The sequence below is a fragment of the Trematomus bernacchii genome, unplaced genomic scaffold, assembly GCF_902827165.1.
Source record: "Trematomus bernacchii unplaced genomic scaffold, fTreBer1.1, whole genome shotgun sequence".
In the NCBI taxonomy this organism is placed as follows: Eukaryota; Metazoa; Chordata; class Actinopteri; order Perciformes; family Nototheniidae; genus Trematomus; species Trematomus bernacchii.
In genome coordinates this window covers 16,231,289-16,248,393 of record NW_022987593.1, presented here as the reverse complement: position 1 = coordinate 16,248,393, position 17,105 = coordinate 16,231,289, and the positions used below count along the sequence as shown (strand labels likewise).

General features: G+C 41.9%; 1 protein-coding gene and 1 long non-coding RNA gene across 10 annotated transcripts in view; both read left to right on the top strand.

The window, feature by feature from the left end:
• The window catches only part of LOC117481873, a 140,085-nt gene that overhangs the window by 44,180 nt on the left and 78,800 nt on the right, over nucleotides 1-17,105 (top strand). For all 9 annotated transcript variants that reach the window (XM_034129793.1, XM_034129788.1, XM_034129786.1 and 6 more), the window contains exon 2: nucleotides 13,156-13,425. The gene's annotated coding sequence lies outside the window, so the exon portion shown is untranslated. The remainder of the gene's footprint in view (nucleotides 1-13,155; nucleotides 13,426-17,105) is intronic.
• On the top strand, nucleotides 11,732-13,052 carry LOC117481894. The gene is made up of 2 exons (XR_004555817.1): nucleotides 11,732-11,977; nucleotides 12,835-13,052. It is a non-coding gene; the product is annotated as an uncharacterized LOC117481894 (long non-coding RNA).

The following is a 17,105-nucleotide window of genomic DNA, read 5'->3' as shown; positions in this document are numbered from 1 at the left end:
TATCCAACTTTTTCTTTCTTTCCCGAAAATCCCCTTTTGAACGATCAATCATTCAGTGTTGACCAGAGAGCACCAAGGAGCCACTGAGTGTACGTCAGATGTTGTTTTTTTACTGAAAGTACCGTTTTTCTGCTAATCATATGAAATAAACACATTAATCTGAGGAGTTTCAAAGCGCCCAACATTGTTTTTGTAACCTTATGGAAATTACTTTTGTCCCAAAGCATTAAAAAGAGAATCAATCACAGTTAACATCAGTGCTTAAATGAAGCTAAACGGCAAAGCAAAGCCTTTTGTTTGTTTGCACTGTACATGGGTGCATATTCATTTGTGTGTATAGGTACTTTATGAGAGTGTGCTGCTCATCATCATGTTAGAGACTGGAAATGAATGAAACAGAATGGAGAGTTCAAAGCTGAATCATCTCCCGAGGATCTGAGATACTTTATGACTCTGAAGCGGAGCCAAAACAGCAACGGATTTAAAAAAAGAGACACATTTTTACTAGAGAGACAAACAGAGAGATGTGCCAATGGCCCGAGGGTTTGACACAAAAGGCATACAGTGACTGTCTGTCTGGACGAGCAGCTATAGTTTGACTTGGCTTGGCTTCTGAGGAGAAGACAAAGTGTCAGGAATGAGGAAAAACTTTGAAACATAGATAGAAAGCTGAGGAGAGGATACCTGTGTGAAAAGGATCATAAAACGTAATGAAAAATGAGACACAATCATAGCCTTAATGAGTGCAGTGTATAATGTAATGTTTAAATACAAGAACACACGCATGAAAGCACACTTGCACTTTTATGTGGTTGTTTTTCCATCTGCTCCTTGTTTTCAGGTCCCTTTTGGTCACTTTTTGCTCATGTTATTGTGGTCTGGATATCTTCAAGAAACAGACTCCAAGTATATGATGTTGTCATTTCTCTCTCTCTCTCTCTCTCTGTCTCTGTCTCTCTGTCTCTGTCTCTCTGTCTCTCTGTCTCTCTGTCTGTCTCTCCTCTCTCTCTCTCTCTCTCTCTCTCTCTCTCTCTCCTCTCTCTCTCTCCTCTCTCTCTCTCTCTGTCTCTGTCTCTGTCTCTGTCTCTGTCTCTGTCTCTGTCTTGTTGGAGCAGAACACCTCTGCTACGCGCCGTTCGTTGGATGAGGCTGGATCTCTATTAAATTAAGAAAGGAATTGAAAACACCGGAATCAAAGTTATAACAAATTATCTGAGTTACTTCTGGTAGGAAACCAAACACATATACAAGTTATACAGAGTACTCGAGTACTCCGGACTTTCAGGTTTGTGATGCGATGCAGATAAATGCGTCGGGATCAAACCAACTCATCAAACGAGATGAAAGTGACTTCAGGTTTGTGATGCGATGCGGACACAGATATCAGGACCAACCAACTCACCAAACCAAAAAGCATTTTTACACTCAAAAACATCAGTATTCATATCTATTTTTGGGGCGGAGATGTCTCGACTCTTCCTTCCCATTTTCCTCCCAAGCGAATCAGAGTTCCGTGAGGAGGAGCTGTGTAAGCTGATCACCTTCCCCAAGTGTCCTGATTGGCTGGATTCGCTTCTGGTCGAGGTCAATAGTTCTCACCAGGACTTGAAATTCCAAAGTCCCCTAAGGTCAAAAGTCAACCTCTATCTCGATTCGAATCTTAACTATATTCCTTTCCCATGAGTTCTTCACATAAACTATCCCTTTTCAGACATTTAAACTTTTCTTCACCTATTTAACGATGTCTTTAACGACTTAAAACCAACATCTGGCTTTTAGGGGTGATACAGGCAAGGTTGGTGTGTGAAACACAGAATCTCTGGGTCAATGAGTTTAAAAGTGAGAATAACATTCTTATTCTAAGTGATTATCAAAACCCGTTTGTGATTACCTAAAACAGTTCAAACAATACATGTTCACTAAAATACAATTCAAAATAATACATGTTTACTTCAATACAGTGTAGAATCATATCTTTTGACTTCAGTCTCTGTCTCTGTCTCTCTCTGTCTCTGTCTCTGTCTCTCTCTCTCTCGAAGGGTTTATTGTTTTGTTTGGCATTTATGTTTCGTTTAGAGGCAATCATTGAAGAATTTGAGCAGCACGTGTCCTCAGCAATCATAATTATGAGATCCCTACTGGTCTCACACACACACAGATACGCATGCATGCACGCACACACAGACACACACACACACACACGCAGGCATGCACGCACGCACACACAGACACACACACACACACACACACACACACACACACACACACACACACACACACACACACACACACACACTCACACTCACAGGCCTGATTACTACTCAGTCTGGTCTGTATAACGTTATAGATACAGATTGAATGTGTCAGTCAGGACCTCACAAGAGGATATTGGAATAGTTGGTGAATGAGGAAAAAAAGGAAGTTCTCTTTTTAGCAATGAATTAGGTACAATTTTAGATTTTGTATGACTAAAATGAGACTGGATTTCGAAGATCAGTTTAACAGTTTATGTCTTTGTCTTTATTAGGATCCCCATTAGCACTAGCATGAGCATTGGCTATTCTTCCTGGGGTCCTCACACATACAAAACATACATAAACATACATACAACAAAATTAAAACAAAACAAAACAGCTCATCATTTCATGCAATTTACAGTGCTGTATGAAGTGAAAACTAAAATGGTCATCCAATTATCGCCATCCTAAGGCCAAACAAAAGTAAATACAAATAAGTGTACATAATAATATATGCATACATAGCCACAGACACAGTTCAAATTTACTTTATAATACTTAAATAATTTTTTAGCAACCTTTTGAAATGTACTTGAGAATTTTCCTGAATGATGTGGACCGGTAAAGAGTTCCAGCTGACCATGGCTCTGTACATTACTGTTTTCTGTCCCATATTTGATTTAAAATGTGTGTATGAGTCACATTCATGTGCTGACTTAAAGGAACAATCCGTCTATTACAACCTGGCTCTTTTTGTCTTCGTTTTTTACCATTATTTCTATCCGTTATGACAATATTGTGTTGTAATTGCAGGATGCTTGGTCCTCGACAATGAAGTTTGAGTTTGCAGAGAGAAAGAAGTGGTCCGTTAATCAGCCAGGTTTTAAACAAACCAATGAGTTTGAAAGCTCAGAAAAAAAGCACTTTCTTTGGGGGTAAGTTTTACCCTCTGCTATAGTCAAGTCAATAAAAACATGATATCACTACGGGTTTGTGCAGGATGTCCCGTGTCGCATTAGTGACGATTCTGTCTGACCAATCAGTGGTCTGCAGTGGTTCAACTTCACCTTCTACCATTGGCTCAGCTTGATGGGAACCTTGACCCAGGTGGAATTTAAAAAAATGACCAGGTACCAGGGACTAACAAAAAGCCTAAACGTTCTTTATTAATTCTTCATTGCTTTGGAAAGACTCAGTACTCCAATACAATAAGCCAGCGTTGAATTACAAAACCACCCTGTCTTGTAATTTTACATTTGGGAGCTAATGGGATTGCTGCCTGGATTACATTTGTCTAGTACATGAAGTGTTACAGTCTTGAGTGGATGGTGGTCTTACAAAGTGAATAACTTTGTCACTAGGGATTGGGGTTGAAGAGTTTGGGCCTGAAGACGAGGGACCCAGCTGGCAAGCATTAAAACTCACAGGTACATTTTTCACTTTTTTCGATGACACATTTTTCACCAGGCGTAGCATTATCACCTTTTACTGTAGTGTAGTTCAGACCATTTTAGCCACAAAGTTACCCAAAGACAAACACTAAAATACAAATAAAATAAACATTACAGTTATTCCGTCTGAATAAATATGTTCCAATTAACAAAACAAAAGCACCAACAAACTAATATACTCTCAAGAAATGAACACAATGTCAAGACTATGCATCTCAATCACCCCTATGATGAGGAGAAGGGTCCAGCTGCGGCCGCGGCCAGTGGAGGTTGAACCTGTAGGAAGTTGTAGGAAGTTGTACTTCCAAATATGGTCAGAGAGCGCGCCCAACACGTGAGACGCTGACGCAAGGATATTAATGAGACGGGAGGTTTACAGAGAACAGACAACAGACAATATGGCGCACCGAGTACAGGTAATTAACGTCTTGTGGTTTTAGATATAATTACATACTATTTAGGTTCTCGGTTGTTTGTCGATTTGGCTGTTTAGTATGGGGGTTATTCCCTATCTTTATTCAAGAGCGTGGTATTTAAATTTGAGAGCATACTTTATTGATTTCACGTTCAGATTATGTATTTCTTTCCCTCAAACCCTGTCCTCACACTCAAAATAGTGCCTGCTTGCACTTAGATTTGCTCTGCTTCTGCTCAAACTGTACGCTTGCACTTAGATATATTGCTGCTTACAGATTTCCCTGTGTTCCAGCTTAAAAACCTTCTCCTCGCACTCAGGCTGTTTCTGTGCGCTCGTGAAATGTCTGCTCTCAGATTTCTTCTGTGCCCGCTCGGATCTTTTGTGCAACAATCCTGTCAAAATCCCTCAACCAATAGGAGGCCAGGTGTCCTTGCGGGTGCGTTCGCTTTACTTATGGTTTATAAACTACCGCCCTCCACGGCTTTATCACTTTTGGGGGGGGGGGGGGGGGTAACCACAGTTAGTATATATTTATAAAACGGACAAGTCAAATCAAGCAATCTGATGTTTCTTAGCCGTGATATAATGACCGTATATCCCGGGTATAATTGTAGTTACTTTTCACAAGTCAGTATCCCTCCGCGTCTGAGAAAAGCTACAACCAACAGCTACAACTGTTACATTACGTCCGTTACGAAACTAACTAACAAAGCTTAAGATGGAAACATTTAAGGTTAACTTCGACCTCCGGGGTGGCCTTACTATGGAGGAGTGGATTGAGAAGTGCCTATCTCCAGAAAAAAAAAGCACCTAAACGACGACAATGCTGTCTGTCTAATATGTTCGCTAGCTGTTATTTTTGTTGCATAGCAACCACCTCGCACTATGTTTTGTGCAGAAGGCAACGGAGGGACTATTTTATTTTGAACATCATATTTAAATAATAAAAACTATTTAAAATTGGAGTGTGTATTTTTCTATCATATTGCCAGCCACACGTTGGTAACCGTTTTATAAATGCAATAGCTCACTTCAGGCCGTGATATATGAATATCTATCCGGTCGGAAAAATTCACTAAGCAATCGCTTTTAGTCCCCAGTCCGCCACAGAACGTAGCTATTATGTAAGGTGCTGGTATATATATACTAACTGTGCTTCCCCCCCCTAAAAGTTGTAAATTAAACAAGTGAAGTACATGTTATGTTATAAAGCCGTGGAGGGCGGGTAGTTTATAACCAAAGAGTAACCGAACTTACGGGACGCTCTAATAAGTAAAGCGAACGCACCCGCAAGGACAACTGGCCTCCTATTGGTTGAGGGATTTTGACAGGGTTGTTGCACAAAAGATCCGAGCGGGCACAGAAGAAATCTGAGAGCAGACATTTCACGAGCGCACAGAAACAGCCTGAGTGCGAGGAGAAGGTTTTAAGCTGGAACACAGGAAATCTGTAAGCAGCAATATATCTGAGTGCAAGCGTACAGTTTGAGCAGAAAGCAGAGCAAATCTAAGTGCAAGCAGCACTATTTGAGTGTGAGGACAGGGTTTGAGGGAAAGAAATACATAAATCTGAACGTGAAATCAATAAAGTATGCTCTCAAATTTAAATACCACGCTCTTGAATAAAGATAAGGGAATAACCCCCATAGTTTAGCGCAGTGTAATTGTCTTTAGTTTAGCTAATTTGTATTTTAAATATTCAATTTAAAGGAATGGAATACATAAATAATATATATATATATATATATATATATATATATAATATATATATATATGTGTATGCTAACTGAGAGAGCATGTCCAGTTAGCATACATGCTACACTGCCCAGCACACTGCAGATCACTGGCGACCGTCGGGGGTCGCCCAGTCTCTGGCACTGTTATTTTGGGGTCACGGGCTGAAAAATCTCATCATACTTAATCCTAGACAGTAGCACATGGTATATATTGTATGACTTTGTCATTTTTTTAATGTTGATATGTATTCGCTCATAGCCTACTGTGCCTTTCACGCAGACAATACAGTGAATTTTGAAATGACAAATAGGTTTATGTTTCAAGTTTATTTGCATTAAAACCGTGTTTTTAAACCCTTCTGTTCAAAGTTGATATTTTGTTTCTTAAAAGATTAAATCTTTAAAAACATGCTGTTTGCCATTTTTAAAGTTTGATGGAAGAAATTAAAATATAGGTCACTGACGTGGAGCTTCAGGCCAGCAATGCTTTCAAAAAAAATGTTGGTGTTTCAGTTTTGAGTGAATATGGATGTTAAATTCACAAATGAGTATGAATAATCTTGAACAAGAACAGGATCTTGAGCCATGATGTTTTTAAAGTACAGAAACATTCAGAATGCATGACGATTCCTTCAAAGGTTTTGTAATAGACCCCTAGTACTTTTAATTTATAAAGTAATAATAATACATGTGAATGATTGAGCTCATTAGTGGCCTGACTGGCCCTCCTAATTTGGTCCTTAATGACCCCATGATGTGATTATGTATATCTTAAAACCTTTAACAACTATATTTAGATGTTCACAAATATCTACATTTATGTATAAATACATGTGTAGCAGTTAGACAAACATAATTAATAGATTATCTCATTAATACCTATTTTATATATTTAAAAAAAGTTTACTAAACCACCGTTTGTTGACAAAATGATTTGGGTTGAAAGCATAGACTGTATATATATAAAGGGTTGAAAGTTATACTGTTGTGTCTCAAACGGATAGACTAGGTTATTAATGTATTTGCCTAATAGTTGCTTAAAATGCTACAATAACATTTGCAATTCGTTTTTAATCTGCCATGTACGATCTCTCAGCCACCGTAGTGTCGTGTCAGGTGGGCGTGTCGTGTAGGGTCGTCAATTCGCTTTTAATCTGCCATGTGGGCGTGTCGTGTAGGGGGCGTGTGTAGTGTCGTGTAGTGTCGTGTACTTGCCGCGGCCGCAGCTAGACCATATTGATGATGAGGCAGGCACTTGGTTCTGATTGGCAGTTCCTGTATTTAAGAGCACAGCTTTAAAAGGCCCATCTTTTGCGCAGGTCGGCCATTTTGTCAATCCAGCAACACCCTCACTGGTACGTGGTAACTAAAGGCAAAATTATCTCAATTCTTTTTAAAGTGTGGCTTAGCAGAAGTTATTTTAATGCACTAGAAATGGGAACTTTAGTACTAGTAACAAAATGTATGAAACTAATCCTATGTGTGTCCTCATATCTGTTTGCTGTTGTATGTGCATTGTATAAAATGTTTAAAAGTCAGCAAACGCAATGAGGAGAAACTTGTTGGTGGGTTTTTTAATTAAATGTCATGATAGTAAACTAAATTATTTACGATTATGTTTTAGGAGATGTTTGTGTGTATTTCATATCAAAACCACTTAGACATTTAAGGTTAAACAATTTAAATACTGGGTTTGTCAGCGTTTTGAAGATACTGCAAATTCAGTACGTTTTGCAACTTTGATTGAATGTTCATTGAAATGATTGCTCATTATGTTTAAAACATTATCTCAGCATTATCAATGTAGTTATTGATAGGATCATACAAATATATAAATATATATTTGGGGTTTCGGTTTAAACCTCTATGCCCGATTTCTTGCATCTCTAATCTGACTTTAGTGTAGCCATGTCGCTATGTCCAAGAATAATTTAATTTCCCTTTAAATGTTAACTATTTAAAAAAAAGGTTAGAAATTCTGAAAGAACAGATTTAGGTCAGAAAAAGGGAGATGAATAAACATAGAATGCTGAATTTGAGTGTAAATACATATAATTAAAAAGAAAGTGTTTCACCCAGCTTCTACACAGTCTAACTGTTGTTTTGAGCTGCTCTACTATCATGAAACTTGGTTGACCAATTATTAAAACAGAATTAAGAAAAATATTTCTTCAGACAATCTTTTCATTTTCTTTGATCTCATTCCTTCCTTTGTCAACTCGAGTTAGAGAAAAACTCAGCTGCTCCAAACATACTTACAGGGCAACATAAGTATCTGTATGAGAGCAGTTTTTCTATCCTCAAAATAGCCCTGATAATGTCAGAGTGGTTGATATCAAGTTGCATTCTGGGAAATGTAGGCTCTAGTCCAACATCTTGATGGAGGAGCAATAGCCGCGTTCACACCGGAGTACTTTCACCGTACTTTTCGCGTTTTAGTTCCGTGAGTACCCCTTATGTCGCGTTCACACCAAAAATCGTACTTAATCTCGGGTACTTTTACCCCCATTTTTAGAGCCAGCTCAGAGAGCGTACTTTTCTGTGGGTGAAAAGTGCTCCAAAAGTTCCCCAGTGCTGATTGGCTGGGCGAATTGCAAACCACGCCCGTACAACTCTGAAAATGTTGTGTGGAGACGCCATTGTTTTTCCTCGCTACAAAACACAACGCTCCGTGCGTTGTGTTGTGTTTTGAAAGCAGTTATGGCAAGCATCAAGAAATGATGAGGAGGTGTCGGCGCTTCTGGAGATCTACGCCGAGGAGGCGACCCAGGGAATGCTACTGAAGCCAGTTCGGTAGCTTTCACTCGACCTGGGAATTGTGCACAGCCGGCTAAATATAAAGAAACTCAGGACTACAAACGGCGGATTCAGTGGCCAACGATGACTACCACGATGAAGGTAAAATCAACTACATGCACTGGGGTTTTAATCTGCACAATAATGGTCTCAGATGTACTTTTATTTGCTCAGTAGATCAAGCTAGCCATGCTAGCCATAATAGGCTAACACCGGTCCCGGCTAGCTACATCTAGCTAGCTAGATATTCTCCGCTGTATGAAAACGTTTTGACTTGTGAATAACTGTGCAGTGTTTCTGTAATTTGCTTCACTAACTCATGGCACTAATCGTCTGTTTCAGGCGAGGATGGACAACTCTCGGGATTGGAAACAAGTGAGCTTTGCATTCTAGATCACAGCGCTTTGTCGTCCTCCTTACCAGCAACCAAACGCAAAGGTACACACCTGTAATTTTGTCTTGAAAGAACGTTACGCATCGAACTGATGTTCACAATCATGTTTATTTCATAATATTCATCATATTTTATGTTTAACTTGCCTCAACAACATTAAACAAAGTTCAAGCATACATGAAGCACTCTTCAAAAAGGAACAATCCTCCGTGTTTGAACCTCTTAAATCGCTGCATAGCCGATTTATTTGGACTGGATTATCCCAGAGAGGCCAAACATTCTTTATAACACAGTTTCAGATTTGTGAAACCTTAATTCTATTTGTGAAAATAAAAAAAAGGGAGATTTCAGTGCTTTTTTTACATGTAGACCACATTAGACCAGGTCCTGATCTAAAACCACTATACCTACACTCATCAAATCTGGACTGGATTATCCCAGAGAGTCAAAAGATTCTTTATAACACAGTTTCAGATTTGTGAAACCTTAATTCTATTTGTGAAAATACAAAAAACACATTCCTAGTATGTTGTAAAACTACATGGCGACTAAACTTGTATATTGTATATTGCTTATTTTCCCCTCTTAGGAAAGCGGACACGGGATGCGAATTTCTTTGACACCGCCCAGGCGTTGGAGGACCGGCGTGCCGTGGTGAATGAGTCGCTGCGTGGAGATCAGATGGTGCTGTTCACCAAGGCCCAGGAAACGGAGGACAAGATGCTCACCTCGATGGAGCGCCAGGCAGCAGATGGAGCGCCAGCAGCACCAGGATGAAGTGTGGGCGCTGCGCCATGAGGAAGCGTCGGCGCAGCGGCAGGATGAGCGACAAACTGCATTTAATAACAGTTTATTTGGTATAGTTTTTGTAAATACTGACACACGACACACAACGTTGCACTAAGGTGTGCATGCTGCTGGGAATATCCCTACACCTGGGACAGTTTATTTTATATTGTTATTACTGTTATGACTTTATTTTATATATATGTTTACTGACATGTACAACTGACACTTTATTTACATTTAAAATTGTTCTATTTAATGTTATGTCTTGAGAGTGCAATAAAGAAAACCGACATGGCGATTAAGCTTATTTCTCCTGACACTTTATCTTTTGTGACCTGTGTAGCATCCTATACATCACATGTAAGTGATTATTCTGATACCATCATGTTTCATCGGTTATAAACTGGCAAAGCTTATTTGTCATTTATTTATCATCAATGTTGCAACCTTGTGGGGGAATGGCAGGGGCACATACACAAATATGACAATTTTATATAATTTAAATATTATTTGACCTAAACTTTTAATTCCCCCCATTTCACACAACACAACATGGAGTCCACTATGGGCCAAAAACTAACATGTATGTTTGCATAGTGTTTATGGCAGACGGATGCAGTGGGTCTCAGGAAGATATATAATAAAGGTGGGTTTGCTGCTGAGACTCCCTACAGCTGGGAGTTTATTTTATATTGTTATTACTGTTATTATATAGTACAACTGACACTTTATTTTATATTGACAATGTTTACTGACATGTACAACTGACACTTTAGTTACATTTAAAATATTTCTATTTAATGTTATGTCTTGAGAGTGCAATAAAGAAAACCGACATGGCGATTAAACAGATCCTGTACAGTCAGTTTTTCTTCTTCTCTTGTTTTGTAGCGGGTTGCAAACAACTTTAAGGTGCTTACCGCCACCTACTGTACTTGTAATCTTCCCTCAGGGAAAAGTACTCCGGTGTGAACGCGATCTGTACTAAGTACCCTGGGGTTAAAAGCGCCAGGGCTCTTAGTGCCGGAACTAAGTACAGGAAAGTACTTGGTGTGAACGCGGCTAATGTTACATTTACACTACTCCAGGACTCAAATCCAGAACTCAGGATAGAGGGTCCAGGACTCAGGATAGAGGGTCCAGGACTCAGGACTCAGGATAGAGGATCCAGGACTCAGGATAGAGGGTCCAGGACTCAGGATAGAGGATCCAGGACTCAGGATAGAGGGTCCAGGACTCAGGATAGAGGATCCAGGACTCAGGATAGAGGGTCCAGGACTCAGGATAGAGGATCCAGGACTCAGGATAGAGGATCCAGGACTCAGGATAGAGGATCCAGGACTCAGGATAGAGGATCCAGGACTCAGGATAGAGGATCCAGGACTCAGGACCACAGCAACAGGATCAGCCACGACTCAGGATCCCGGCGTAGATAGACACCAAAAAGACATTTGGGGAAGCTGGGTTATTCGGAACATGAGAGTACACAGGTTATGTTCATTTTCCACTAAAGCTCTTGAAATGAGAAATACTTTTATTTCTTAGTTACATCCTGAGCCCATCTATTCTGCATGTGGACATTCTTTGTGCTAAAAAAATATACGCTGAGATTAAAATGTATTTATCAGTTAGATAAAAATTACTCATATCAAATCAAAAAAGTACTCAATATGGTAAAATGTCTACTCGTATAGGTCCTAATTTCAGTCAACTAGAAAAATAATACGTTGGCCTGAAGGTGGCAGCAGATAAAAGGTCATAAGGTCGTAGAAATCACCGTTAAAATTTATACCAAGCACCGAAACAAAGGTGACTTTAACCTCTTGGTTCGCTGCTTAACTACTGCAGATTTTTTAATCAGTCACATAATGAAATAAGTATATTGATATATAAGATAAGGTAGCTAAAAACTTTAGGATCAGACCTTGTTTTTGTAAGGGATTAAATGAACAAATCTTATGTATGATTTAGTTTTTGAGGGATGCTCTTGTGTACCTGGTGGCGGGGGCGGCCCACGATGGAGGGAAGACGGCTCTGGGAGCATCGTCTCCAGCGAAGCCAGTCTTCACCAGGCCGGAGCCGTTGTCACAGACGAGGGCGGTGGTCTCTTCATCGTCACACATGTCTGCGGCTTCTGGAGGAGGAAATGAGGAGGTGGTGAGTTATTCTGAAGCAGATACAGTAGGGGGAGAGAAAAACATGCATGCAAACTAGAATATCGACTTGTTTTCTCAAATAAAATACTGCAACACCTTTCAGTGGTCTCAATCAAAGGTATTTGTTGCCAATTGTATTATTTCTTACCAAAAACGAGTTTGCAGCTGTTTCAAAAAACAACTCTTTTGAATGTAAAGTAATTCACTTTCTGCCTATCGTTATATTTTCTTAAACCCCAGACAGACCTCTGTGGTGTTGTTCTGTTTAAGGAAAACAATTAAAGATGAAATGCATATGTTATTACTATTAATATGTACTAATATGTTATATTTTATTAACTTTCTAACACTTGTGGAGTTTGATGATCAACACACCAACACATACTCCCTGTTCCATTTAAATTGTCACACACTTAAAGGTAGGGTAGGTGATTTTGGAGAAACCAGCTCGAGTGCGCTGGAATTTGAAAATACACAACCGGAGAAAATCTGCCACTTCCTTACAGAGCCCCTCCTCCAACACACACAACGCGCACATGACCAATGAGGGCATGAGATAAGTTTGTGCACAGATGGAAGGCTGACAGGCAGGTAGGCCATCCAGTTATTTTAGCCGGGCCGGCTAAAATGATTGGTTGTGCTTTTTACAGTACTACGGCTTCCACAGATGACATTTTTTTATGGATTTGTTGTCAAAGCACTTAAGATATTCATTGCTATCGGGATGTTAAGAGCATTCCATGGAATATAACAAAAAGTGTATCTCAAGCCGGTTTCTCAAACTTACCTACCCCACCTTTAAATAAACAGTTGATATTACTTTAAGTAATAAAAGGATAATGACTTTATCTCATGCAGTGTCTGGGTCCTGTTAATACTTAAATCTGAACAACGTGCAACAACGCACAGTTAGAGGACTGTAAGAGGCAAACCGAGGGGAAGTAAAAGGTGAGCCGCTTCTTGAAGTTTCCTGAGCTGCCATGTGTGCTCAGAGACTTTCAGAGATCCTGTGTCTCTGAGCTGCAACCACAGCTTCTGTTCGAGCTGCCTGCAGACATTCTGGGAACAAAGTAAGAGCAAAAACTGTGCACTTCAAACTTTGATATATGAGCATTTTCCTTTTTATCACGTTTTTTTTTTTTTAAACGTATTAAATCTTATGTGTTTATCTTCCAACAGATAGGCCTACCTGGACAAAGTCATCGTCCTGAACTGAATACCAAAGTACATGTCCCTCTGAAAGACATCCTGACTCCATCTGGTGGTGAATAGATGACATAGCAGCATTTCCTGATGTTGATAATTCACCCTGCGACGGAGGGCAGAGAAAACGAAAGAGGATTTTGACATTGTTGAACAGAGCTGAGACGCCATTACAGGGTGTGAGATCTCTGCTGCGAGACACGTTTGGAGTATATTTGGGGAGAAGTGGAGAGACATTGGAAGTTGGTGAGTCCTGCTATTGAAAATAACTTTACTATCAAATGGCTGAGAAAACCGTTCTTGTTGAAAGTTTCCTGAGCTGCCATGTGTGTTCAGAGACTTTCAGAGATCCCGTGTCTCTGGGCTGCAACCACAGCTTCTGTTCGAGCTGCCTGCAGACATTCTGGGAACAAAGTAAGAACAAAAACTGTCCCATTTGTAAAAGAAAATCTTCTAAAGATTTTCTTTTGGTGAACTTTACACTGAAGGAGCTGGCTGACTCATTTGCTGAGAGACAGAAAGCTGGATCATCTGAGACAGAAAAAGGAGAGAAGAAGGTGGAGGTGGTGTGTAGTAAACATCCAGAAGAGCCTAGATTGTTCTGTATGGATGAAGAGAGAGCTGTGTGTCCTGTCTGTGAGTTTTCTCTCCACCAGAGTCACAAGGTGGTTCCTGTAGAAGACGCAGTCAGTGAGCTGAAGGACCTGCTGAAATCTGACCTAGAGTCTGTTAGAAATTAAAATCAATGTTTAATAGCATAATTTAGTCTAAAACATATCGTCAGTTTAAAAGCTGTTTTATTGTGAAAAAACCCAGAAGTTCTCGTGAAATCTCAATGCCAAGCTTTTATTCTGAAAATCCTTCATATCCGGTCAGTATTTAGCATGTGGCTAATATTACGTTTTCTGAATGTGAAGTGAAAATGACATGGAGTGTTGCACACCAAAACCTACGGACTTTAACACTACATCTATAGACGTCGAGATATTATTACTGCTGAATATTAAATGAAGGTACTGTAGTGATCACTGATTCATACACTGGGGTTACATAATTCAATCCGGGAACTACAGGTTGGGGGTATTGTTTCCGCCCGGACATACATGTTGACGGTACCTCCGGGGTACCTACTGTGTGTCCTCCTCTTTCACTTTCTCTTCTCCTCTTTCCTGCAACCCGACAGCACGTCGATTTCTGCTCCCCAATAAAGAGAGATTTGCACCTCCGATGCACCGCCTCCGTCTCCCTTCTCTCTGCACTACATTGGTGACCCTGACATAAGTCTCGCGAAGGATCCGAGACTGAACCGAACACGGCAAAAAAACTCTTGTTTTTTCTCGAAATGCCGGAGATTTTTGGGGACCTCCGTTGCTGCCACGTGCGCACGGACTGAGGCTCGGTGCGCCCCACGGAATGGCTGGGGACGTCGCTCGCCATTCCCGCTTCGTCTCGGCACTGGAAGGCAGCAAGCCTTCCTGCTACGAGGAGACGATGCACGACCTGCTAGGTATGGAGGAACCCGACTTCTACCTCGTGGGGCTGTTTCTTCGGGACATGCGGCTGCATGTCCAGGCTGCGCTAGCTAACACGGCTAGTGTTGAGCCCCACGCTTTGGCCGAAGAAGCTTGCCGGTTCTTCCTGGCCGCCCGGCGATTTACCCCTGAGGTGCTTGCCACTGCTCGCTGCAGCACCTTCCCTGGGGGGGGCTCGCCGCCTAGCAGAGGCTCCGGGGCCGACGACGGCGACTACCGGCCGTCGAGAACGGCTGGCCTCGACTGCTGACGACAGCTAGCCACGACAGCTAACGGCTAGCTGCTACCAACGGCTGACGGTGACTGGCAGCTACCGGCGGCTATCGACGTCCGACTGTTTTTTTATTATTTTTTTTTTTTTTGTGGTGCCGGAGAGGAGGTTCGATCACGTCTGGTCGGCCTCGTGTGGACCCTCTCGCTATTTCGCCCACCTGTTTTTGATCGTGGACGGGACGACCCTTTGAGCTTTTTCTGGTGCCTGAGAAGAGGTTTGACTATGTCTGGTCGGCCTCGTGTGGACCCTCTCGCTGTATCACCACCTCGACGGCGGTTTCGGACGTCACACACTCCTGCTTCGGCCCGTGGGTGACGCGCTTCTGGACCCCGTCTCGCCTCTTCCCTCGCCTCGGCGGTTTCGAACGCACGCTTCGGGACCCTGCCTGGCCTCTCCTCTGACCGCGGCTCACGGTTCGCCTCGACGGCGCCCCGTCTGGCCTCTCCCCTGTCCACGTCTCCCTCCTCCCGGGGACACGGCTCCTTCCTCCCGAGGACTTCGTGCCCGCCGCCGCTGTGCCTTCGCCTGCGGCCGGGCAGCGCTCCTCCCTGCTGGGGACCACCGGGTTTTTTCCACGCCTGTCCCCTCGTCGCTACACGGCGACCCTGCTTTCTGCGGCCCCCTGACGTCGGCCCGTTCCGGCCCGCCCCCCACCCTCCGGTGGGGATGCCCTCGCCTTCGTTGGGGCCCCTACCCTCTCCTGCGGCCCCCTTCCGACGACCCGTTCCATGGCCCGCCCTCCTCGGCCCCTGTGGTGCTTCCTCCCGACGCGAGGATTGTGTCCATGGTTGAATTCTGGGGGGGCTTGTGTAGTGATCACTGATTCATACACTGGGGTTACATAATTCAATCTGGGAACTACAGGTTGGGGGTATTGTTTCCGCCCGGACATATATGTTGACGGTACCTCCGGGGTACCTACTGTGTGTCCTCCTCTTTCACTTTCTCTTCTCCTCTTTCCTGCAACCCGACAGCACGTCGATTTCTGCTCCCCAATAAAGAGAGATTTGCACCTCCGATGCACCGCCTCCGTCTCCCTTCTCTCGGCACTACAGTACAGTTGATCGTAAAGTGTTTTCACATACGTGGGCATAGATATATATAAACACTCTGAGGGCCGCAATAGAAATAGGCTCTAAGGCTTTATTGTGTTTTTATCCGTGGTGATGATGTTTGTATCTTGTAGAGCTAATGTGCTCTTCATTTGAACTATCTCCTTATAAACTCAATCAAGGTCTCCCTGGCTGCTCAGACTTTGAGTAACTCTGTGGCAGTGGCGCTCCGCACCTTGCGGGAGATGGGCTATGCAGAGTTCAAAGACTGTGAGGCTACTACAGACTTCATTGAGGTAATACAGCTAGGGATTTGCATCATTGACCAAAATTCATTTTCCAATATTCTACTGTTCTTAACAACATTTGAGTGATTAATTGCTTTAATCCATTTGATCCTGGTGGCATTCCCATTTTGTCATGTCATCACAGGTGAGATATTTCAGATTTTAAGTTTTCACAAAAACGTGAAAACACACCGTTTGTAGATCTTCTGTTTTTGTTGTTCGTTATATAACACAACATTAATACATTAACATTTGAATTGGGCATCGGGAATGATTAAATATTTATGACCATCCGCAAATTCAACAATATGCAAGCACTTGGATAATGTTTATACTTACCTCATACTTATCTCAGAAGCACCCTTATTGTCACATCTCAGATTTACAGGTTTAAAGCAGTGCAGCAATTTCATTTTAAAAAGCACAGCCACAGAGGAAATATAGTTCTATCGCTATTCCTCATACTTGGATGTTTACTATCTGATACCTGTTGACACCACAGTTATGGTGATGATTTCAGTGCTTCCAGTTAATTTAGATATTTGTTTATAGATAACGGACAGGCTGTTTGACATATTGAACAGCCGCAATCCCAGAGCCAAAGGGTTCAAAGCCCCCCTTGGTTCTAGGAATTGGACAAGCACCAGGGAGTTCTTGTCAAGAGCCAGGGGGTACTTGCTCACTTTGAAGATGGAAGATGGCACACCCCTTTACCGAACAAAGAGGTGTTTTAAAATAGTGAATGTTCTGTTGGTGATGCACTGATACCATTTTCGCCCCA